This window comes from Sapajus apella, unplaced genomic scaffold (genome assembly GCF_009761245.1).
Source record: "Sapajus apella isolate SASKATOON/1434 unplaced genomic scaffold, GSC_monkey_1.0 scaffold55, whole genome shotgun sequence".
In the NCBI taxonomy this organism is placed as follows: domain Eukaryota; kingdom Metazoa; phylum Chordata; class Mammalia; order Primates; family Cebidae; genus Sapajus; species Sapajus apella.
This window is the reverse complement of record NW_022436995.1, coordinates 7023566-7048650: the sequence shown is the minus strand read 5'-3', so window position 1 is coordinate 7048650 and position 25085 is coordinate 7023566. Positions and strand designations below refer to the sequence as shown.

General features: G+C 44.0%; 1 protein-coding gene and 1 non-coding gene across 19 annotated transcripts in view; one reads left to right on the top strand and one right to left on the bottom strand.

Moving 5' to 3' along the window:
* Window positions 1-6319: 6319 nt before the first annotated feature.
* Window positions 6320-6392, bottom strand: LOC116527748. The gene has a single exon (XR_004258710.1). It is a non-coding gene; the product is annotated as a small nucleolar RNA U83B (small nucleolar RNA).
* Window positions 6393-19815: 13423 nt separating this feature from the next.
* Window positions 19816-25085, top strand: part of NIN (ninein) — a 108202-nt gene continuing 102932 nt past the window's right edge. For 6 of the 18 annotated variants that reach the window (XR_004258612.1, XM_032244564.1, XM_032244567.1 and 3 more), the window contains exons 1-2: window positions 19817-19975; window positions 20460-20513. The gene's annotated coding sequence lies outside the window, so the exon portion shown is untranslated. The other 12 variants (XR_004258611.1, XR_004258610.1, XM_032244568.1 and 9 more) reach the window with 7 other exon arrangements.

The window sequence follows — 25085 nt, the reverse complement described above, 5'->3', positions numbered from 1 at the left end:
AATACATGGTATACATCAAGTATGTTTGTATACCATGGTATATATACAATATATACCATGTATGTATATATACCATGGCATATATACTAAATATGTGTGTGTGTGTGTGTGTGTGTGTGTGTATATATATATATAATTCTATATACATACATTGCTAGATTTTGACATTGTATTCTCTACCCTTACTATGAGTTCTTTATTATAGAAATATTGTAGCTTACATTTTACATTTTCATAATATTTAAATTTTATATTCTCATAATATTTTAACATAGGAACCCATCAATAGTGGCTCCTGGGTTTTAAATTTTCTATGAAAAACTAATTTATTCTGAACCATATGTAATTTCAGGTTTTCCAAGGATAGATTAACCTCACAAAATTATGTTCAAATATCACGATTCTGTTGGCACCATCCAAAGAATGCATCAATATTCAATTAAATGTAAATAAAATTATTTTTTCTCCTTTATCGCTTTTCTACTGGGACATATAAGTAACCTGTTGAAATATATTGCTGATGGAAATTAAATGTAAATTACTTTTTTTTTTTTGAGACAGAGTCTCACTCTGTTGCCCAGGCTGGAATGCAGTCATGGCTCACAGCAACCTCTGCCTTGCAGATTCAAGTGATTCCCCTGCCTCAGCCTCCTGAGCAGCTGGGACTACAGGCACATGCCACCACACACAGCTAATTTTTTGTATTTTTAGTAGAGATGGGGTTTCACCATGTTACCCAGGAAGGAGGGTCTCGATCTCCTGACCTCGTGATCCGCCCACCTCAGCCTCCCAAAGTGATGGGATTACAGATGTCAGCCACCGAGCCCAGCCTTTTTGTTTTTTTTCCAGAGTGTTGCTCTGTCACCCAGGCTGGAGTTCAGTGGTGCGATTGCAGCTCACTGCAACCTCCATCTCCTGGGTTCAAGTGATTCTCGTGCTGTAGCCTCCTGAGTAGCTGGGATTACAAGCATATGCCACCACACCTGGTTAATTTTTATATTTTTTTAGTAGAAGCAGCATTTCACCATCTTGGCCAGGTTAGTCTCGAACTCCTGACCTCAGGTGATCCACGCACCTCGGCTTCCCAAAGTGCTGGAATTACAGGAATGAACCACCACCAGCCTAAATTACTTACTTCCTTAAAAAATTTTTTTTTTACTTTAAGTTCTAGGGTACATGTGCAGAACATGCAGGTTTGTTACATAGGTATTCACATGCCATGGTGGTTTGCTGCACCCATCACCCTGTCATCTGCATTAGGTATTTCTCCTAATGCTATCCCTCCCCTAGCACCCCACCGAATTACTTATTTCTTAATTTATGGAGCCTGTATGCATTTAGGAACTGATCTAGGTGCTGGGTACAGCCATGAATCAGGCAAACAAAAGCCATTTAGTCTTATAGGGAAAACTGAACCAAACTCATAGACAAGCAAATGAACAAACAAGACAATTTGGATAGTGATGAGTGCTATGAAGAAAACAAAATCTGGCAATGGGATGGATGGTGGCTGAGACAGAGTTGGGGGAGAAAGGGGACAAGGTGGTCAGGAAAATGGAAAGGTGATATTTGGATCAAGATCAGAGGAGGGGAAGGAGCTAGCCTTGCAAAGAGCCAACGGTGCTAGTGGGGGGTGCACAGGGGGAGTATTCCACGCAAAGGACCAGCGAATGCAGAGACCCTGAGGCAGGAAGGAGCTTGGGACTACAGTGCAGGGAAAAGGCAGGAGTGGGGCTAGTGAGAGACGAGATCCAGGAATTAGGCAGGGCCAGATTATGTAGCAAAGAATTGCGGGTTTATTCTAAGGAGAAGAAGCTGCAGGAACTGACTGTATTTTTGAAAGATCACTCTGTCTACCATGAGGCAAATGGAAGAGGCAGTGTATGTAATAAAAATGTATATTTGATCCAGACATGGTGGCACATGCTTATAGTGCCAGCTATTCATGAGGCTAAGAGAGAGGATCATTTGAGCCCAGAAGTCCAGCCTGAGCCACGGAGCAATACCTCGGCTCTACAAAAAAGAATAAATAATAATATATGTTCACACACACACACATATTTTCTGCTTTCAGTTCCTGGCACAGAGCTTCTAAAACCCTTGTAATTTCCTGAAACAGAGTTCCTAATCCCTTGGAATTTCCTGGGTGACAGGACAGTCTTTTGTTCTAGTGAAGTGACTCTTGGTGGGCCCCTGCATGGGGGCTGGTCACTAGAAAGGCTAAGCCATGATTAGATGCTTGCAACTGTCAGCCCTACCCTTCAGATTCTAGGAAAAGGAGAAGGGATGGAGATGGAGTTAATCATCCACCATGCCTTCGTGATGGTCTCCATAAAAATCCCTGATCTAGCCGGTGGCTCAAGCCTGTAATCCCAGCACTTTGGGAGGCCGAGGCGGGTGGATCACGAGGTCAAGAGATCGAGACCATCCTGGTCAACAGGGTGAAACCCCGTCTCTACTAAAAGTACAAAAAATTAGCTGGGCATGGTGGCACGTGCCTGTAATCCCAGCTACTCAGGAGGCTGAGGCAGCAGAATTGCCTGAACCCAGGAGGCGGAGGTTGCGGTGAGCCGAGATCGCGCCATTGCACTCCAGCCTGGGTAACATGAGTGAAACTCCGTCTCAAAAAAAAAAAAAAAAAAAAAAAAAAATCCCTGATCTAGGAGGTTGGGCAAGTTTCCAGGTGGGTGAACCCATCCACTTGCTGAGAAAGTAACTCACCTCAGCTCCACAGGGACAGAAGCTCCCGCACTCAGGATGCTTCTGAACTTCGCCTATGTAAGTCTCCACCTGGCTGCTCATTTTATCCTTTAAAATGTCCTTTGTAATAAATAGGCAATAGTAAGTAAGCTGTTTTCCTGGGTTCTGTCAGCTGCTCTTGCAAATTATTGAACTCATGAAGGTGATCTTGGGAGCCTCTGGTTTGCAGTCAAGTTGGGCAGAAGTTGTGGGGAAGCTGGCAACCTACGACTTGCAATTGGTGTCTGAAGTGGGGGGCAGTCTTGTGGATTTGTGCCATTAATGTGGGCGTCTGTGCTAACTCAATAGCAGAGTTGAATTGAATTGTAGGACACCTAGCTGGTGTTGGAGAATTGGTTGTTGGTGGGGAAAAGAATCAAATATTTTTGTGACCAGAAGTGTTCTGTGTTGAGTGTAAGTAGAGAAAAAGCAGTTTGGCTTTTTCTATCGTGGAAGGGACAAGAATGGAAGCAGGAAGACCAGTTAAGAAATTAATGAAGGAGTCTAGGGGAGACACTATGGTGACCCTAAGTAAGGCACAGACAGTGCCCACTATGGGGATGGTGAGATGTGTTCAGATTTAAAATATATTTAAGAGATACAACCTACAGGACTTGCTAGTAGATCGTTTCATTTTCCCTAAATATTATGTCTCTTGAGCTACATTTCCAAAGCTTTTCTGAAACAATTTTAGATACAAGCTTCTTGCCCTCACCTCGCTACCCATATGTATACCACATACCCATCTTGTGCCTCAGAAAAATGCCCCCCACTTTTTTCTCTTTCTTTCCTTTTTTTTTTTTGTACTCTGTTGCCAGGCTGGAGTACAATGGTGCGATTTTGGCTTGCTGCAACCTCCACCTCCTGGGTTCAAGCGATTCTCCTGCCTCGGCCTCCCAAGTAGCTGGGACTACAGGCATGTGCCTCCATGTCCAACTAATTTCTGTATTTTCAATAGAGACGGGGTTTCACTATGTTGGCCAGGATGGTCTCTATCTCTTCACCTCATGATCCGCTCACCTCAGCCTCCCAGAGTGCTGGGATTACAGGCGTGAGCCACTGTGCCCAGCCCACCCTTCCTAAATCACATTTGGTCCTAATGGCTTACCCTGCCATTTATTCCAGAACACCAAATGCATCTCAGTCACTGCTGTGTCTGTGGAGCCCAGAAGTAACTCTTAGCTAACTGTTCCCAGGCCCTACAATTCATACCCTCCTACAGATGCCTAGAGAAATTCATTTCATACTTGTGCATGACTCTTTGCATGCCCAAGACTTCTGCACCTTGGAGAGTCTACTCCATAAGCCTCCAGCAGCCCCAGTAACAGTCAGTTGATGGTTATCAGGGCCCAGCTCAACTTTTGCATGATTCATTTACTCAACTCTTTGCCACTCTCAGAGAACAGAACTACTAGTAGCATCAGCCTATGGCTGAAGAAAACAGTTCATAGAAGTGTTTTGCAAATTGTGAGGCTACACTCAGCTAGGATTTAAGACAGGTGGAGCTCAATGGGACTGTAACTTCTGGCCCCATGGAGAACAGCTTCTCCAAGAACTGCTGCCCCAAGAACAACCCTCTCCCCCTCCTAGTTAATCATCAGAGTTAGAACTCAACTCTGGAGCCACATTGCCTGGAATGGAATCCGAGTGTCGCTACATTTTAGTTGCATTACCTGGGGCAAAGTATTTAATATCTCTGTGCCTCTGTTTCCTCATCCATAAAAGAGAGAACTACAGACTCCTAGAGAAATTTATTTCATGCTTGTGCATGACTCTTTGCATGCCCAAGACTTCTACACCTTGGAGGGTCTACTCCATCAGCCTCCAGCAGCCCAGTAACATTCCGTCGATGGTTATGTGGGCCCAGCTGATTACAAAGACTTTTACAGGATTCATTTACTTAACTCTTTGCCACTGTCAGAGAACAGAACTGTTAGTAGCATCAACCTATGGCTTGGGTCTAAAATTGTTTCAGAAAAGCTTTGGAAATGTAGCTCAAGAGAGATAATATTTAGGGAAAATGAAATGATCTACCAGCAAGTCCTATTGATTGTATCTCTAAAATATGTTTTAAATCGGATCATCATAAAGCTAGCCTCATTATATGTAAGGATTAAGTGAATTACTACATGCAAGGTGTTTAGAATAAAACCTGCTATAGAACAAGTGCTATATAAGTATTAACCATCATATTTCGTCATCATTATTCTGGCCCAACCACCGACACATCACCCTCATTTTATATTTGTGCAACAGAATTTCAGCTATGTGATTACTAAGCCATTACCAAAAGCCTCTGGGTAGATGTGTGTTGAGTGGGTTGTTAAGGTAATGCACAGCAAGCTCATTACAAAAAAAAAAAAAAGTTGGTGGGCAAAGTGATGAGGTGATTGTCAGAGATACTAAAGAGACATTTAATAAGCTGTGATTAACTTACTCTGAATAATGCATTGAAGTGTGAAGACATTTTCAAAGCATTATTTGGATTAAATTACTTACTGTTCCAAGGCTCATTTCACTAACCAGAAAATGTATGGGGTGGGTAGAGATGAGTCTGTCCTTTCCAATATCTGTTTAGTTGTTGACATATACTGCTCCCAATCAGTTCCCTGGCAACTCAAGGTTAAGGTCCTGCACCTCAAGCTCTAGTCTTCACTTAACTGTTCTTAGTACTACAGCTTTTAGGATGTCTACTGGTCAATGTGGACTGTATTTATCTGTGATAACAAGAGCGACACATTTCAGCAGCAACAATGATCAAGTTTATTTCCTGTCCATTCCACATGTTCATTGTGGGAGGAACAAGAAGGTCCCACTTAGCATTGTCATTGAGAAACAAGGCTGATGGAGGATCCACCTCGGCATGCTTCCTTGATCACAGGGGCAGGGGAAAGGAAGCATGCATGCCAAACCACATGTTGACTTTTGAAGCTTTTGCCTGGAAATGCCCCATCACACTGCTCATGTTTTATTGGTCAGAACAAGTCACATGGCCAGGTCTGGGCTTAAAAGGGAGAGTATGTACAATCTTCCTGCAGGCAAGTGCCCCAAACATTTGAAGACAGTAATATAGGCTGCTGTAGAAAAGATTTGACTGAAAGCAGAAAACCCATCTAAAAGTGGCTTAAATAATTGAGGGGTTATTTTTTCACACAACAAAGAGTCTGGAGGTGGATCAAGGCCCAAGGTGGTAAATGTGGCATCTCAAAGATGCCTTCAGGAATGGACTTTACTTCCATCTTCCTACTTTACCATCCATAAGATGCTGCCCATATCTCCCTTCATGGTTATAAGACGGCTGCAGCAGTGCCAGACATCATGGGTACACCAGAAACATCCAGAGGAGAATAGTAATGTTTCCTCCATCAGTCTCATATTGTTTTGTTTTTAATTTAAACATTAGGCCGGGAGTGGTGGCTCATGCCCATAATCCCAGCACTTTGGGAGGCCGAGGTGGGAGGATGGCTGGAGCCCCGGAGTTCAAGGCTGCAGTGAGCTGTGATAGTACCACTGCACTCCAGCCTGGGCAACAGAGTAAGACCCTGTCTCTAAAGTAAATAAATAAAAAGTAAAAATAAAATAAATTCGTATTTCCACAGTCTGATTCAGGCACTGTGCCCAGCACGCATTTCAGGGCCTCATCCCAAAATTCATCACAATTCATCACATGACTCATCACAAAACTACTCTTGCATTTTTGAGAAAATCCTTCTCAGACCCCCAGCTTACTTCCTTTTGGGTCCCATTAGCTGCAGTGAAATCATATGTCCATGACTTAACTAGTCATTGGCAAAAGGAATAAGACTACCTTGGCTACCTTCTGGGGTAAGAAAAGGCCTATACTCCCTTTGTATGAGCAACTCTGTTTTCTATAAGAAATATGGCACTAAACATAAGAATCAGGTAAATGTAACCTTATTTCACCAATTATGAAATGGTCCTTTTTTTCAGAGTGTAAATAAAGAGGGACCACAATGTTCGTTAATGAAAAGCCTTCATTTGTGCTTATGTAATTAATTTACAGTGGAACAACTATGGGCAAATAAAGCAGTCAAAACAGGCATTTAATAGGGAAGGATCATTTACCGAAGCATCAGGGAAATAAGAAACTACTTTGGGTTGATATTACATCCGTCTCAAAAGAGTTGACCAAAAGAATTCACCACTCCCTTCTCTGTGCACCCCCCACACTATAGTCTCCATTCTTCATCATGTCACCCACCACATTTACCATACTTTATTGCCTTTATCTGTACCTGTCTGTCGCCACCTGCAAGACTGTAAGCTCCTTGAAAATAGAATCTGTTTCATCTTTTTATTCCTGTGCATAACATAAAACAGCAGTGGCTAAAATCAACTAACTCACTGTGTCAGAGAATCCATTCTAAGTTCTAAATGATTTGACTCTAATATTCACAACATCCTATGAGGCATGTGTTATTATTATGTATGTTTTGTAAATGAAGACATGAAAAGTCAGCAAGTTAAGTCCTTGACCAAATGTACACAAGCATTAAATGGGAGAGTTGGGTTTCAAATGAAGGCAGCCTAATTGGGTTATGATTAGCACATTTGCCCAACAAATGGGTGAACCCAATATGCTTTAATATACAATAGGAAGGAGAAAGAACAAGGGTGAAGAAAAAGTGATATATATTATTTACACATAGAATATAAAATCAAGTATGATAGACTTATATTCCATTAGGGTAGAGATCGTGTATGTTTTACTCGTTTAGTGTGGTAGCCCTAGCTTCTCGTCCCTGGCACACAGTACGTATTCTGTAATTCCTGGAAGTGGAAGAAGAGAGGAGAGATGGAGGGAAGGATGAAAGAAAGAAGGGCAGCAGGAAGGAAGAGATCAAACAAACACACACAACCAATGACCTCTTTCTCTTGCTTTCTGTTTTTCCTCCCTTCTCTTCCTCCGTTATTTACATGCATAATTTTACTTCCTAAATCTACCTCTTGCCCAGGATAGGAGGAAGTGGTAGAGGCTCTAAGTATAAAGGATTCTCAAAGATAATTTAAATGCAACATTGTTACAGAGTAACAAGTCCTCTCTGCTGCCCTTATTCATTTGGCTTTTGAAACAATGTGTCTTGTATAAAGTAGACTTTTCCTCAAACTAAAACATTTTTGTAACAATTTGGACTTGTGCTTTTTCTTCTAATAGTATGCTGCTTAAAATGTCAAGGCAATGCAGGGATGCCAATTCCCACATGGGCATATTGATTTTTTGTAAAAACCAATGCAGGCTGGGTGCGGTGGCTCATGCCTATAATCTCAACACTTTGGGAGGTCAAGGTCCCAGATCACTTGAGGTCAGGAGTTCGACATCAGCCTGGCTGACATGGTTAAACCCTGTCTCTACTAAAAATACAAAAATTAGCCAGGCATGGTGGTGCATGCCTGTAATCCCAGCTACTCAGGAGGCTGAGGCAGAAGAATCACTTGAACCTGGGAGGCAGAGGTTGCAGTGAGCCGAGATTGCACCACTGTACTCCAGCCTGGGTGACAGACTGTCTCAAAACAAAACAAACAAACAAAAAAAAAAACAAAAAAATCAACTGTCTCAAAAAGAAAAAAAAAAAATCAATACAGGGCCATTAGCCATAAGCAAAAGAACAGCAATAATTAAAAGCTAGGAACTGACCACTGTCTATTGATGGGACTATTACTCCAAAGCTCCTCTACAAAAAAAACTGGTTATGTTACACAGATAATAGTCTGTGAACACTAAAAGCACTATTTTTTACTTCTTGCTTTTAGCACTATTGTCATAGAACTCTGCTTTCAGAGATTGCTTCAAATAGCCATACAGACTTAACATTTCAGATTCAATCTTTAGACCATACAGACTCCTCACTCTAGTTTCAATAAGCAGAATACAATCATGATGAAACTGAAGCATTGCATTCAGAATTTTAGGTATTCCTATTCATAATGGATGTCCAGGTTTCTGCTGTTAATTTTGTCATTTTGATTCCTGTCTAGAAAGCTAATTTTTTAAAGTATCTTTTTGTTCTAGGTTTTTTATTTATTTTATTTTTTCAAGAGACACCATCTCACTCTGTCACCTGGGCTGGAGTGCAGTGGCATAATTCTGCTCACTGCACCCTCAGCCTCCTGGACTCACAAAATTCTCCCACCTCAGCCTCCCAGGTAGCAGGGACCACAGGTGTGCACCACCACACCAGGCTAATTATTATTATTATTATTTTCTGTAGGGATGGGGTCTTGCTATGTTGCTCAGGACGGTCTCAAACTCCTGGATAAAGCAATCCTCCTGCCTCACCCTCCCACAGTGCTAGGATTATAGCCATAAGCCACCACACCCAGGCTTTTGTTCTAAAATTGAACAAGAACTTCATGAGTATCCAAATATTCTGACTTTTATTTGTTTGTTCTTTATTCTCAGATTACTTGGATTCCATTCAAATGTATTTAAGTTATTGGGATTTTTTTCTTTTTCCAGAAATGAACTCATGACGATTTTCACCCTGATTTTCTCCTCCTGGCTCCTCTTTCTTGGTCAATGGCACCATTATCCACTGTGAATCAGCCCAACACCTCAGCCACTTTTGACTTCTCACATTATTGCCATATATATCCAGTTAGCCACCAAGTCCAATTGTTCAGTCTCTAGATCTGTCATTTCCTTTTCATCCTCATGTCAAGGACTCTAAGTCAGGCCTTCATCATCCTCTCTTAGAATATTGCAATGACCCTCAGACTGGCTTCCAATATTTGTCTCTTATTCTCCAACCCATCTTTTATATTATTTTTCATTTGTTTTCCCAAAAGAAATTTATTGTATTTCTCCCCTGCTCAAAAACCTACAATGGCTCACTATTACCAATTTTTTTCGTCTTTAAAAGTCAAACTCTTTAATGGCATTGGAGACTCTTCTTCAGTTTATCCCAACCAACTCTAGCAACCTCATCTCCTGTCATTCGCCATCATTACCTTGATTATTCCTTCATAGGTGTGTTTTCCCCAGATTTATCATGACATTTCTTAATTCCATCTGTCTGGCAAATTCCAAATTACCTTTCAATGCCTTGCTCAAATGCTCTGTCCTTTTATGGAAACTTCCTTGTTCTCCAGGCAGAATTAATCCCTCTTTTCTGTGCTCCCATAGCATTTTGTTCAGATTCTTATTATGCCCCTTATTGGGTTCCCAGAAGCAGTTCATGAGCCGAGGATTTGTAGGGAAGGGTTTTGTTAAGGAAATGCTCCCCAAAGAGTCTGGCAAGTGAATGAGGGAAGTAAGACAGGGAAGAGAAAGCGACCAAGCAAGGGTGAGAAATTTGGTGAAAGTCCCAAGGCAAGTAGCCCAGCTCAATTCCATAGGGAAACTCTGGCCATTAATGGATGTCCTTCTCTAAGACAGGGAGCTGGGCTTGCTTTCTCCCACACTGAGCAACCACTGGCTAGGGAGTCAGTTCCCAAGCACTTCCTGCTCTCTGCATGCATTTGTACACAGCAGCCCAAGGGCAGCCACCAAAAGAGTCACAGGTGCAGGCCAATGGCAATGAAAGCACGTCAGAGCAGATGGAGGAACACACAGAAATGGTAAAAGAAACCCCAGAGTACCTGGGAGGATGCTGACAACGTCAGCTATGCTTCTTAGTATAGTTTGCCTTGTATCCACCTAATCAGGCACAGTCATCCCCTGCCTCCAGCCAGTGGATGCTGACGCACTTAGGAGCAAAGACTGTATCTTAGCCATCCTGGTGTCCCTACAGCAGGCAGGATATCACTTTGTGCCTGGAAAGTGATTAAATAGCATTTATTGATTCAAATGGAATATTTCTCCTGCAACATTTTGCTTCTACTAATCATTCTGCAGAAATTTATTTTCCTTAGCTGGTTTTAGGTCAACAAGAATAAAACATGAATTCTGGAGTTTCAAAACCTCAAATCTTCAACTTTTCACCTCGCACTTTTATTTCTGGGGCAAAAACTTGCTCAGCACATCTCTTCCTAAATTCCAAGACAGGCTGCTTGTTCTGTTCAGTCAAGAATGCCAACCCAAGAAACATTTTCGAAAGATCACAGTCAATGTCATTGCCAAAAGAAGAAGCTCTTGGCACACAAAGAACCTGGTTCAATATGAGATGCCAGATGGTGATTTTAACTTCAGCTAAATTCCTGCTGAAAAGTGTTTGAACTGCAGATGAGAAAAGCTTCTATGACAAATTTCCAAGTGTTAGAAGCTTCAGAGGAAAATGGCAAGTGTTGATGCCCCCCCTCCGCAACCACCACCACCAACCACATGCACACATACCATGGAACATACTTGCATCTGGTAGCTAAGATTCCAAACAAGATGCCTTTGCCTTTTAAGAAGCCTATGGACCCTGATTTGATTTTTACTAAAAGTATATTAACTGAGTCCATTGGAAGCAAATACCATTTGATTTCAAAGGGTGTTTTCTTTTAGCATCAGAGATAACTCTTTTCTGTCTACCAATAATTCTGTTGTTAATTGGTAATTAATTGATAGTCAACTGATACTCAGTGTATCTACCCTCCCTAAATACTTTCAAATTCCAGGAGATATCTGTGAAGTATAAACTGATGATGCTCTGCCCAGATGCCCTTGAATACCTTTTGCTGGTTCTGTGTGCTCATGCCCCAGCTTCAGTGTGTTTGTTTTCTAATTATTAGCTTTTGCAACTGTCTTCAGAGAGCTGCCCTTGAACTACTGGAGTTTCACCTGTTTGCACAGATAACTGGAAGTGCCTGGGCACTTACTGTGACCCTGAGGTGCCCACAGCCAAGGACTTACTGGTACAGAAGATTGAAAGCCCAGCTCCCCTGACTCAAGTCTGGGAAAACTCTGAGGTGTAATATATGCTCCAGAGCTCCAGTTAGCAATAGGCTGAGACTGGGACTCTGCCTGAATAACACCTGCACTTGGCTTTTTCCCCTCCTTCTTTTCCTGTGTTGTTCTTGCCTGCCCACACACTCCCTTGCAGGTCTCTCCTGTAACACATCTTTCGTATAACTCACATGCAAATCCTCATCCTAGGACCTGCTTCTGGGAAACTGACCTATGATGATTCTGGGCAATGGAAAAGTTCAAGGAGTATCTTGCTAATAAAGAAAATAGAAATTCTTTCTACAGCAAGGAACATATGCACACCTACTTTATCAATCAAAGTCTCAGAAGGAAATAGTGGATAAACTCAAAGTAGATATTTGAAGAAAGGTTAGTTATAAAGGGACTACTTACAAAGGTGTGGACTGGGCTCAGAGAAACAAGGATAAGTGCCCACCTGGAAGCTAGGATCAGAAGATGCCATTGCCAACTCTAAGCCTTACTGGCAAATGGAGAGTGCGGCTTTGCAAGCTGGTGACAGAAATGTGTGTATGTGGAGAGGCTGTGAGACAGAAGCTGTGACCTTATGGGTTGCAGACAGCCTGCAGAGACCCTACAGGGAGTAAGCAGGGTGAATAAACACCCCAACCTCATGCTCCATCTTCCCTCTAATCTTTTGTCAGCACTTCCCCATCAGCTGAACATAATGGGAACTAGGGCTTGAGGGAGCCTGTTAATGTAGTACATCTAGGTTAGCATCTTAGGGCATACAGCAGGTGGAGAAGGGAAAGGAGAGGATCTGAGGGGACAAACAGAAGCTTTCCAGCACACTTGCCTACCTATCTTACACACACACACACACACACACACACACACACACACACACACACACACACAAAGTTTAGCTCATTCTTGATCTTGACCTGTGAACAGATACACATAAATAAACATAATACACATACACAAACACATAAATAAACTACTTTTCTCTCTGCTGACCTTGTTTCCTTCTATCTTATTTGTTCACACATTGAGGGACCCAGAGATAGGCTGCATGATGTGTGAGAAGGGAACATCAAAAATCAAGTGACAAAATACATTTTTATTAAAGTCTGAGTATGGCTTTCGGGTATCGGCATAGCCCCAGCACTTCAGCCTCTAAGATACTTAATGTAGAGTAAAATACGACTCACAGAGCCCACTGCCATAAGATTTATCATCACTTTGACCTCAGTATTTTAGTACAAAAAGGTCCAAACTACATCTTTAGAGAATTATATCCATTTTCTCACAATTGACAACAAAATGCAAATCAAAGATCCTTATGTTGCTTTTTGTAATGCCCTATCTGATTGCTTTCTCACTGGTCCAGGTGCAAAAATGCCCTCATTATTCTATTTATTCCCAACTGTTCTCATTATTGAAAGCAACACTTTCTTCCTAGTGGGCTCATTTTCTGTTTTTGAAATGGTCACTTTCCTTGGATTTTGGCTTTGGCTTGATTCAGAATATAAGGCACTACAAAGTGTGTAGAGTGGGGAATAAAAGGTCACTCTGTTATTTTAAGGCCTTTGAGATTAATCATGGCAGACAGCATGGGTCCTTGGGATGCTGGCAGGAACTGAGGCGGGTGGGATGGAGGATAAAAGATGGAGAGGCACCCCTCCCATGCATCCCTGGAGGACAGGCAAGGCCCAGCCGCTACTATCTTTTTGGTCTACAACCCTCTCTCTGCTGGGTACTCTGCAGATGCCAATACAACTAAGTCAAAAATGGGTGGGGTGCACTTTAACAAATGGCCTACTGGGTTGTCATTTCTAAGTATTAAAATAGTATATATTGGGGCCCAGCACAGTAGCTCACGCCTATAATCCCAGCACTTTGGGAGGCCAAGGTGGGTAGATCACCTGAGGTCAGGAGTTCGAGACCAGCCTGGCCAACATGGTGAAACCCTGTCTCTACTAAAAATACAAAAATTAGCTGGGTGTGCTGACCAGAACCTGTAGTCCCAGCTGCTCCGGAGACTGAGGCAGGAGAATCAATTGAACCTGGCAGGGTGGAGGTTGCAGTGAGCTGAGATCACACCATTGCACTCCAGCTTGGGCAACAGAATGAGACTCCATCTCAAAGCAAAAAAGGAAAAAAATTGGGCTATTTTCTTCAGAAATTTTATGTTTAACCATACTTTTGAGGGGCCAGTGGACATAGAGGATGGTGATTGTTTAAAAATGTTTGTAAACACTGGGCTTCATTCCATGGCAGCTGTCTGAGTCAGCCATAAGCCCTCTCAGGAGGCGAGTGCTGAGGTGGAGGGTCAGGCCTGTGTGATCCTGAGCAAAGCACCCAACCTTCCTGAACACAGCTTTCTTTTAACAGTAATGGAATTGGGGTGGACAGACTCCGAATCCTCTTCTTGGTCTGACACTGCATTGATGGCAGCCATTAGCCCCGTGTGGCTGGTCTGAACTGAGATGTGCTGCAAGTGCCAAGCACACACCAGGCTTCAAAGGCTTAGAACAAAAACAAATGCAAAATAGCCCATTACTACTTTTTATGTTGATCACATGTTGAAATGATCATGTTTTGGGGTATATTGGGTTAAATAAAATCTAAAAATTAATTTTACATGTTTTCACTCTTTTAAATGTGGCTACTAGAAAATTTGGAACTACATGTGTGTCATATTTCTACTGGACAGAAATGTTTTAAAATGTATGTTTCTGCGTTGCCATTTCTTTTGTGTGCACATCAAATTCTACAGAATTCAAAGTAGTCTTGCTTGGGGGAAAAATGTTTCATTTTCCATTCAAAACTCTTCTACCAAAAAAGTAAAGATTTCATGTCATATTGGGTAAGTGTTTAAGAGTGTTTGAGGGAGGGGGCCAGGCATGGTGGCTCACTCCTGTAATCCCAGCACTTTGGGAGGCTGAGGCAGGCAGATCACCTGAGGTTAGGAGTTCGAGGCCAGTCTAGCCAACATGGTGAAACCCTGTCTCTACTAAAAATACAAAAATTAGCCGGGCATGGTGGCACATGCTTGTCATCCCAGCTACTCAGTAGGCTGAGGCAGGAGAATTGCTTGAACATGAGAGGTAGAGGTTGCAGTGGAGTAGCTGAGATTATGCCACCACTGTCCTCATGGTGGTGGCAGCCTGGGCAACAGAGTGACACTCCATCTCAAAAAAAAAAAAAAAGTGTATGTGGAAGGGAACACCAATGTTTCTTAAACTAAAATTTCATTTCCCTCCTCCTTCAAATGAAGCAACAGTGGCAGTCTTTTGGCACTTATAGTCTTGAGAACAGTAGAACGTTGCCAACATGCAGCCACATGAAAAGAGATAGTTTCAAAAGTAAAGCTCAATCCCCAATCCACCCACCCCATGTATACATATGCAACATCTCTTCTCCACATGAATGCCAAGTATATGGAAATTACCTAAGTGCTCAGCCCATGGGATCCAAAAGACCCATGTGCAATAACCACTTCCCACTATGCTTCAATTGCTGGGCTAAATAATGAACAGTGGACAGAGACAAGGCATCCAATACACATGAGGACTGATGATCTGGGCAAAAAGAGCAGCAGAGGGAAGATCTGAAGGTTCACATGAGCAGAGCGGAGGGAGGGTAGGTTCCCTGCAGACACTGATACATACATTTGCATTGATCAGGAAGGACCTTGGATGTCAGGAAAAAGTTCTAGGACCTGATGTGAAAAGCAATGGTCAGAATGATCGAATAGAAGCCAAGTTTTAGGGAAATCATTGCCCGCTTCTCTGCCATGCTATAGTGTGTGTATGTCCCCCAACTGGAGAATGTTATTAGATTCCAATGCCACCTAACATCATTCCCTTACTTTCTCATGAATGCATATCTTTGCCTTCCCAAGGGAAAATTATACATTCCTCAAGGGCAATAACCGGGGTTGATTTTTGCTTCATTTTGTTTTGTTTGAAACAGGGTCTCACTCTGTCACCAGGCTAAAGTACAGTGGCATAATCGTCGTTCACTGCAGCCTTGACCTCCTGGGCTCAACTGATCCTCCTATGTCAGCCTCCTGAGAAGTTGGGACCAGAGGCACGTGCTACCCAGCCTGGCTAATAACAAAAGGTGAGTAGAGTAGGGGGTCTCACTGTGTTGCCCAGGCTGGTCTTGAACTCCTGGGCTCAAGCCATCCACCCACCTCAGCCTCCAGAAGTGTTGGGATTACAAGTATGAGCCACCATGCCCAACCTGATGTTTATTCTGAATATCTTATGACTTTCAGAACAGTATTAGGCATAAGGTAGACACTCAATGCTTACTTAGAAAAAATAAATTGTGTGGAATCCTGGTTTCCTCTTCTTTCATTTTCTTCATAAGGAAAATGAAGAGAGAATCAAAATTTCTAATAGGTGTCCCTCAGGGGCAAAAGTGTAAATCAGTTTGCCTTCTGTCACCTTCCCTTCTCTTTTCTATACTTTTCTTTTTTCTTCCTGGGTTCTTAACCACCAACATTTTGCTGCTGGAACTCTTAGCCCTTGACTTCCATATCTGGAACCCAAATTTCTCCCTTTTTCTTTTCCTCATTCATCTTCCTTAGAGCCTTGGGGAGATCACTGATGTCCCTTTCTTTCATCCAGTGAGTTCCTGGACCAGACTATAACTGATCATCTACTTTAACAATTTGGCTGTCCTTGACACAGCTCTGCAACTTGCCTAAAAACTCTCCTGCTGAGTTCAAATGGTCACATAAATAAGAAAGATATCAATTAAAGAAGTTTAGAAGGAGCCAGGAATTGCTACATGAGTGACAGGCTGTTTGACTATGACTATTCTGTGAATGAAAAATAGTTTATACCCAACTGTGACTTGGGAGAGGGTAGATCATGTTTGGTTAGAGCCTTTTTTTGACTAAGAAAAAAAATAATAACTTTTCACTTCCCAGGAAGTTTACAAAGCCCCCCTCTCTCTCTCCCTCTCTCTCTCTCTCTCTCTCTCGAATTTACAAAGCCTCTCTCTCACTGTCTCTCTCGTTTGTTGTCCTGACTTTAAACTGATAATTTCAAAATTACTTCAAGAAGAAACAAAGAGTAGGCCAGGCGTGGTGGCTTACCTGTAATCCCAGCACTTTGGGAGGCCGAGGCAGTATCACTTGAGATTGGGAGTTCAAGACTAGCCTGACCAACATGGTGAAACCTTGTCTCTACTAAAAATTCAAAAATTAGCCAGGTGTAGTGGTGCATGCCTGTAATCCCAGCTACTTGGGAGGATGAGTCAAGAGAATCACTTGAACCCAGAAGGTGGAGGTTGCAGTGAGCCAAGATTGCACCACTGCACTCCAGCCTGGGCAACAGAGTGAGACAAAGGAAGGAAGGAAGGAAAGAAGAAAGGAGGGAGAGAGGGAGGGAAGGAAGGAAAAAAGGAAGGAAGGAAGGAAGGAAGGAAGGAAGGAAACAGAGTAAGTTTCTCTTCCCTGGAATATTCTTACTTTTTTTAATTTTTTTGAGATGGAGTCTCGCACTGTTGCCCAGGCTGTAGTGCAGTGGTGTGATCTCAGCTCACTGCAATCCCCACCTCCTGGGTTCAAGAAATTCTCCTGCCTCAGCCTCCCAAGTAGCTGGGACTACAGGCGTGCGCCAGCATGTTCAGCTAATTTTTTTTGTGTTATTAGTAGAGACAGGGTTTCACTATGTTGGTTGGGATGGTCTCCATCTCCTGCCTTGGCCTCCCAAAGTGCTGGGATTACAGGCGTGAGCCACCGTGCCCTGCCCCCTGGGTTATTCTTTAGTTAACTTTTTAGAGCTTTAACCATCTGAGGTAGCCAGTTCATTATTGGAAAATATGGCAGAAAACCATTCACACACTTCATGTACAAATACTTCAAGGATCCTGGGACCTTGAACAAGGCTCTTTGTAAAGTGAGAGTTAAAACCAGAGGCAGATAAACTGCAACAGATTAAGAGTTAACTTTTGTTTATAAAGAGTAATAACTCTGAATAAACATTTACAGTTTTTTTTTCTCTTATATTGCTTATAATGTAGAATTGCAGCCTGGCTGCTACTTCTGCTGTTATTTTTTGTTTAATAGAAAAAAGATCAAGTGATGAGTTCTAAAGGAAGTCTCTGCTTTTTTCCTCACGACTCCAGAGTGGACTTGGTCTAACCATTTGCTCAGCACAAACTAAATTGCAGGCACATTATGTTAAAGAAATGATCTTTCTTGGTAGGCTTGCTTTTGCTAACCCACACCACGCAGTAACCATGCTCTACGCATTCCCTCCTTTATAGCAAGGCTGGAGGTGATCCCAGTTCCCAGCCCCAGTGCTAACTCCACCCCATTTACTCCTGTCAAGAACGCGCATCTTGTGTTTTTAAAATTACACAACCCCCAGTAATTCTGATCTTCCTCTACAGGGAGTGAAGAGGAAGATCAATATCCGCTGAGCCCCAAGAATCACTGCCTTAAACTAATGAGCAGTCTCATCATTAAGGATTCTTTCAGGTTAAAAAACGATGCTTGGAGAGGTAACCAGTAGGATGAGGCTTCCATGGCAAAGATTAGATGAAACGAGAAAGACGCTTCTTCATTCTTACCTTCCAAGACTGTTGGCTGTTTTAGTGCCCAGTGAGCATTCTTGTCTTTCTTACAAGATGACCCCTATGTAAGTATTCTGGTAACAGGTTAGCCAACCTCTTAATGAACTGTGTGTGTGTGTGTGTGTGTTATATAATTATTACTGGACTGACTGAACAACCATGTGTACAGTATATGTGTGTGTGTGTGCTTATTCAAGAGTGTTTAAAAAGGAGAGAGGAGCATGAATCTCTCTTATTCTGCAGGCACACTCATATACTGTGTTGAAGGAAGAGAGCCTCGGCTTCTGAATGACAGATCTGTTTAATTTTTTAAATAATTTTTGCGATAACTGTAAATTCACATGAAGTTTTAAGAAATAATAGAGAGATCCCCTAGACGCTTCACTCAATTTTTCTCAATGGAAACATTTTGCATAACTGTAGAACAGTATTACAATCAGGAAATGGACATCAGTGTAGTCCAAATGCCTTATTCAAATTTGATGAGAGTTTCAAATGCTGTCATTTGCATGAGTGTATATTCAGTTATATGCAATTTTGCCACATACGTGATCTGTTTTTGAATCTCAGTTCTGTAGAGTTCTTGCTGTGTGATCCTGAGGAAGCTCTTTGACTTCTGGAAGATCCATTTTCCTCATCTGCAAAATAATGTCTGCCTCCTAAGGGTGATGTGAGAATTAGGTAAGATAATTTCTGACGAGTTTCTAGCACACTGGACTCTCAAAGAATGCTGGTTTCCTGTTGTCTATTGCTTTTCACTTCTTCTCTCAGTAGTAAGGGAGCTATCACCAGTTTCTTGCTAAAATAACCAGACCTGTGGGTTGTAATCCATCAGGCGGATCCTTCAAGGGCAACACATTTAACCCTACAGCTCAAAGAGAACCATGGCCTGGACTTGGGATCCCGTTCACTGCAAATCTCGGGAGGCCCCCGAGATCAGAAGTGCAGGGACGGGGATTAAGAACCTGAGATTCCGGGGTAGGTGTAGGAGGTGGTAAATATCGAGCAACTGTTGGCCTAAGAATCACCAACTCCAAGGACTTTCCTTCCTGTGTGGCTTGTGGTCGAGGGTTGGCTTCACCCGGAGAAGGCTGCACAGGGGCGGGAGCCCCTGAGGACGTGGTGGGCAGGTGCGGAAGCCAGTGTAGACCCGGCAGGAGGGTCGCGCTTGCTCTACAGGGTCTGGAGTCACTTCTAGAGCCCTTCCGCCTCCTGAACACCCTTTCCAATGACGGCCAATGGACACCCGAGGGCTGGGAAATCAGGGCCGCCCGGGAGCAAAAGAAGCACCGGGATTTCCCCCTTAAAGTCCCGCTGGCTGTAGGCAGGGCCCCTCCTCTGCGCGGAGTCGTTGCGACCCGAGTGTCCGCAATGCTGGTGAGTGCAGGCGTGTTGGGAAGGAGAGGGTGGCAGCGCCAGCCCCAGCTCGGCGGCGATCTTGGGGCGCCAGCCTCCTCCACCCGCACCCGGAGCCCCGGCGCTTCAAAACTTCAGATCGCGGAGGCGGGCGCTCCGAGGGGGAGGGCGCGGCAGCTAGGGCCCAGGCTGCGCCGCCAACTCCTCCCTCTGCAGCCGGAGCCGCGCGGGCCGCAGAGGAGGAGCCGCGCCCGGGCCGGCGTCGCCCTGACTCCTCCTCCCCGCACGGGCCCGGCCCTTCCTCCCAGGCTACCAGAGCTCCGGGTGGCCGCGGCCGAACCGGGAGCTGAGCGCGCTGGGCGCGGCCGTCCCGCCGCCGCCGCCGCCGCCGCCGCCGCCGCCGCCAAGCCCAGAGTGCGCTAGCGGCCATGGTTCCTGCGGCGGCGCCGGGCGCCTGAGCCCCAGGACGCGGTAAGTGGCACAATCCTGGGACCCGGACTCACGGCCTGGGGGTGTGCGGAGGCCTCGCGCTGCCCCCGCGCCGTCGGCGAGGCCCTGCGCGCCCGGGGCGAACTGGGCACCAGATCATGCGGGGGCTTCCTATTCGGGGGCCCGGGCCGGGGCCGGCGCAATCCCTGCGGGCCGGGAGGAAGCGGCCGGGCGGAGGACTGGGCGGGGAGGGGGCGGCTTCGGAGGTGGGAGGAGGGGCCGGTCCCGAGGCTCGGGCTGCGCTGACTGGGGGCGGGCCGCCGGGGGCGGGGAGGAGGCGCGCTGCAGCCCGAGGCCCCCGAGAGCCGCGCTTTTGTAAGAGCTGGCCCCTTACATATGGAAATGACGCTCGCGCGGGTCCCCATTCGCGTCCTTTTGAAGGACGCCCTCCTGGAACCGCGGCGCCGGCTGCGAAGTATTGTCCGGCTTCTCCAGCCCTAACAAAGCGTTCTCCTTCGCTTTGCAGAGCGCCGGAGGCGGGCGGCCGGCTGTGCGGGCGCTCCGGAGAGGCCGACAGAAGGTAGGCGAGGGCGGCGGGGCCGGGGAGCGCTGTCTGCCCACACAATGGGGTGTCTGAGGTGTCTGGTGGTGGCGATGGGCAGGCGGGTTGGGGACGCATCGCAGGTGGCCAGGGACTTGGGAGGCGCCCCTGTTCTCCGACCGCGCCTCCGCTTCCCCGCCCGGCAGCACCGCCGGGTTAGGGCACTTTCAATGCCCCCGGCGCCTGCCTGGAGCTAAAAGCCGCTACTGTGCGCAGTCCGAGACCGGACTTGAGTCCCAGAGGGAGCGGAAAGGGAGGTGGTTCCGTTGGCATGTGCCGCCCGCACAGCCTTGTGATTGAGACGCTGAAGAGGAAGCTGCGTGGGGAAACCCAAGGTGTTAGCCTGGGCTGTCTGAGTAGCGGAGAGCTGCCTGGAGCCCGGAAAGTGGAGATTTTGGAAGGTGTGTGGGTCGATGCGCGTAGACAGCTTTCCCAGTGTTATGCCTAGGAAAGGGGAAAGAACAGAATGACATTTGGTTATTGCCTAAAAGGTGTGGCATGGAGGTGTGGAGTGTCGGGGAAGGAAACTTCCGGCAGCCACGCTTCTGCAGCTACGGAAGCGGCCCCTGACAGAAGGACACTAGGTGATGGGAACAGTCACTGCTTATAGCTCTTGCTGCGAAGTTAAAAGAGGTAGAGTCGAAAGAGGTATTTTCGCTGACCGCAGCCCTGTCTACCCGGGTTGAAGGCATCAACAGAATGGGAGCTGGAGACTGTCCTACCACATATCATGTTTCCAGGCAACTTGGATATTATGAGATCTGCTTTCTGCACCTAATTAGGGCAGATCCTCTCCTAGTGTTGAGGACTTCTTAAGAGGGGTTTGCCATACTGCTCAACTCCTGAATTTATTACTCCAAATAGATTGCGCAGTTGTTTTCTGTGATTGACATGGTAGCTCTGTAGGATGAGAATCCTGATAAAGTCCATCCTGACGCAGGAGGGAAGCTCCTGAAACCACGAACGTTTCTCAGTTGGGTCCCCTTAGACACCGGAGGCTTGATGATCTAACAAGGAAAATTGCTTTTTTTTCTGCCAATTTGATTTTACTTTGAGTCTTCTTTTGTGGTGAGGATATTCTACAGGGGCTGACCTGGAATATTGGTAGCTCTTGGTCTGGAGGTGGAGGAGCTGTGAGGATTTCCGGAGTGTGTATAAGAGAAACATTGCAGGCTGGCTGAAAGACGAGTTTGTGTGTGGTGGTCTCTTCGGCTGTTGTCAGTGTCCTTTGGGAGGTGATGTGAACTGCCCGGGAATTTGTTTGCAGATTTGTTTATTTTCCCTGTTCTCTGGTGATTCTTTACAGGGAGGCATTCTGCAGAGTGAGTAAAAGGTAGGATGAATGTTCCACAGCGCTGGGCATCAGCAAAGTCATTGCCAACATAGGAAAAGGCTTCACAGGGGACAACTGAGAGGAAGCCATCATACTCACAGTCTTCGCATTAAAATGTCAAGGAACAGTCATTTTAATAGGCACTTGCTTAGAATGACATGGGGTTCTTTCTTCATATTTCTTTTTCATTTTAGATGTGTAATGACCCTTAATACCAAAATATGTTAACTGTCACAGAGGGAGAGAATAGGGCTCCAGTGAATTCTGAGCAGCCAATCTTAATTTAATAGGCAGTATTCTTATCATGAGTCAAGTGTTCAAATAAATTGTTTTAAATGTCACTGCAAATGACTTTCTAAACTAACATTTTACCAATCTTGATGCTTCTATTTTGTGTTGATAATGAAAATACATTTTATCAGTCTTACATTGATGAACGGTTGGCAAGTTTAGCCAGAGCATTTTAAAAGGATTTAAAAAGCATAAAGCCTTTTTAGAAGGTTTATTTTTATAGAAGCCAATTCATTTGTAAACCAATAAATTATCTGGTTTGAATTCTGGCTATTGAACTGGCATCTGTTAGGCCGGGGCTTATGGAGAGACGTAGTGAAGCTTGCAAAAAAAATATTTTTTATCCTATTTATGAATAAAATATAATTTTGAAAAGATTATGAGATTCTGAAAGTGAGCATCCTTGTTTGAAATTAGGACACTTCCTTACTGCAGTTTAAGTCAGCAGTTAACCATTTATTCAACCTTTTGGATGGAAAAGTTACAAATCATCTATTCGTATCCTAATGCTCACTTTAAAAACAAAGTTGGGAAAATATTGTTCATAGGTGTGAGAAGAGAAGGTCATCTTCACTTATACCTCAGGGTACCGTACTCATAGCCTCAGGCATCCTAAATTAATGTGAGTCAATATGGCCCAAGAAGTGGAAGTTGTTATAAGCTTTCTCCCCCTCTTTTTTTAAAGTAACAAACGTGAAGCTCTGTTTTCTCTTTCTGTAATCTACTTAGTAGTTGATTACAGGTTATTGAATGCACATTGTGCCAGGCTCATGGTTTTCTTCCTGCAGCTAACCTGAGTTAACTACTTAATTAGGTAATCTACCAGTTATTAGATTGAACAAAAACATGTGTTTATTTCATCCTTCAGGATAGTAAATAATAAAACATTTCGAATAAACGCTAATAGGATTCCCTTAGTTAAACACTACAGTGTAGTTGGCAAAGGTTGTTATTTTTTCAAATTTATTTAATGTGACTTTTTTTCTGTGGATTTAAGCTTTTGTGTTTTATACCATAATTTCATTCACAGTGATGTTGGTGTGCTTTTGGTATCCAGTTATAAGTGAGACACTGAGCAGAGAGGAAGCATTCTGACAGTGATCAGTTTGCTGCTAAGCAGCACTAGTTTTTGGCAGAAGTGTTCTCCTATATAAACTCATAAATGGCTGCAACTGCTTTTTCTATTCAGCTTTTACTAAACTTGAATTTATTCTTATCACTCTTTCCTTTTATACCGAAATTAGTCCAATATGGTGAACCTGGAAATCTTTACAGCAGATTAAAGTATTTGCAGAAAAGAGAGAAGAAAAAGAAACTGTTTAATTTGATCATTGGCATTATTAAGCTCCCATTTGCCAAAGGGTGAAAGCTAAAGGCATAAATGAAGAGCTTTGCCCAGGTGGGGTTTGTCGGTGTTCATCATGTCAGCTGTACAGTAGTAAATAAATGAGTCGCTGGTGGTCACTGCCTGGTCTGTGGACCCCCAACAGCTATGTCTGCACACAGGTCCAAAAGCATCTGTTATGATGCCCTCTCAAGGAAAGCAGCTGAGCAGAGAGGGGCATGCAGGCATTCCACAGAGCTCTTCAGCTGCTGGACCATCTGGAGGGGAAATAAAAGGCCTGGGCTAGGGGCTCTGGCATCGTGCATATTTATTATTTGGTTTTCACTTGCCAGACTTTGTCCCCTTTTCACTCCCTCTGGCCCAGAACAGACATCCCCTTTGGCTGGGGTGTCATTCTTACAAGCTCCTTTCTGTACCTCGGTTGAATACTGAGAAGTTCATAAAGTCACATATCTACTCATGATTGTAGCCACACCTCCACCTATTTCGCTTGCGGTCCTATTTGGCACTGTGATTTCATCAGCTGGGGTAATGAACACCACTGTCAGAGTCGGCAGTGTTTTGGCAGGCTTGTTTTGAGTTATTTGGAAGGAAAATGCTCGGAATAATTCTCATTATGGGTGATTATTGAGTGGTAAATGTTTTGATTAATGGTTCTGTGCATCTGCTTCTTATTTCACCATCCCCAGTTAGAACTCCAAAATATAACCTATACTGGTTCTTTTATTCCAAAAAATCATAAACCCTTCTAACAGTTTGATTGGAAAGGTAGCTGGTGAGGAGAGACCCAGGTTTGTTATGGCAGGCTTCATAACACTGGAGCTCTTCTCTGCAATTTGAAGGATAATTTCTCACTCAGAACACCACTTTGTTAATCTCTGAGTAAGATTCCTGCCTCTGGTGGGTACCAGTTAGGGTTTGACTCTGAAAAGCATTGGATTGCACAGATTATACATACTTAAGTATTTATTCTGGGGAAATAAGAATTATCAATTCCTGGGCAATGCCCATTATTGAAGATATGGGATGCTTCATGATCATTTTTATATAAGAATTTCTTTCTTTCTTGCCCTAAATCTCAAAGCTGCTTTAGAAAAAAAAGGGAATGTGTATTCTATTTGTATATCCCTAGTGCCATGTAGGCTATAATTATTCAATAAATGGATCAAGGAAGGTAGGGAGAAGGAACTCTGCCTCTCAATTCCAATGTGGAAAAGTTTGTGGGCATGGAGTGTTCTGTGGTGATTTCTGCTGCTTAGTACTGTTCAACTGGCTAACACATAAAGGTAGAGATAAATGGTTTGCTAGTGACATCATTTCACAGGTCTCATTCATGTGTTCTCTGTGCATGTGTAGGATTGAGGGATAATATATTGAGTGTTGCACTAGAGTTCAAATCTTGGCTCCACCCCATTTTGTCCAAGGATATTAGTGCTGTATTTTTGGACAGTGGCTTAATTTTGCCAAGCCCCAATTTCTACATATTGCATGGGAATATGAGAACATCTACTTCTAAGAATTGGGAGGATTAAATGAGATAATATACATAAGGTACTTAGTTTAGGCCAGACTCAGTAAATGT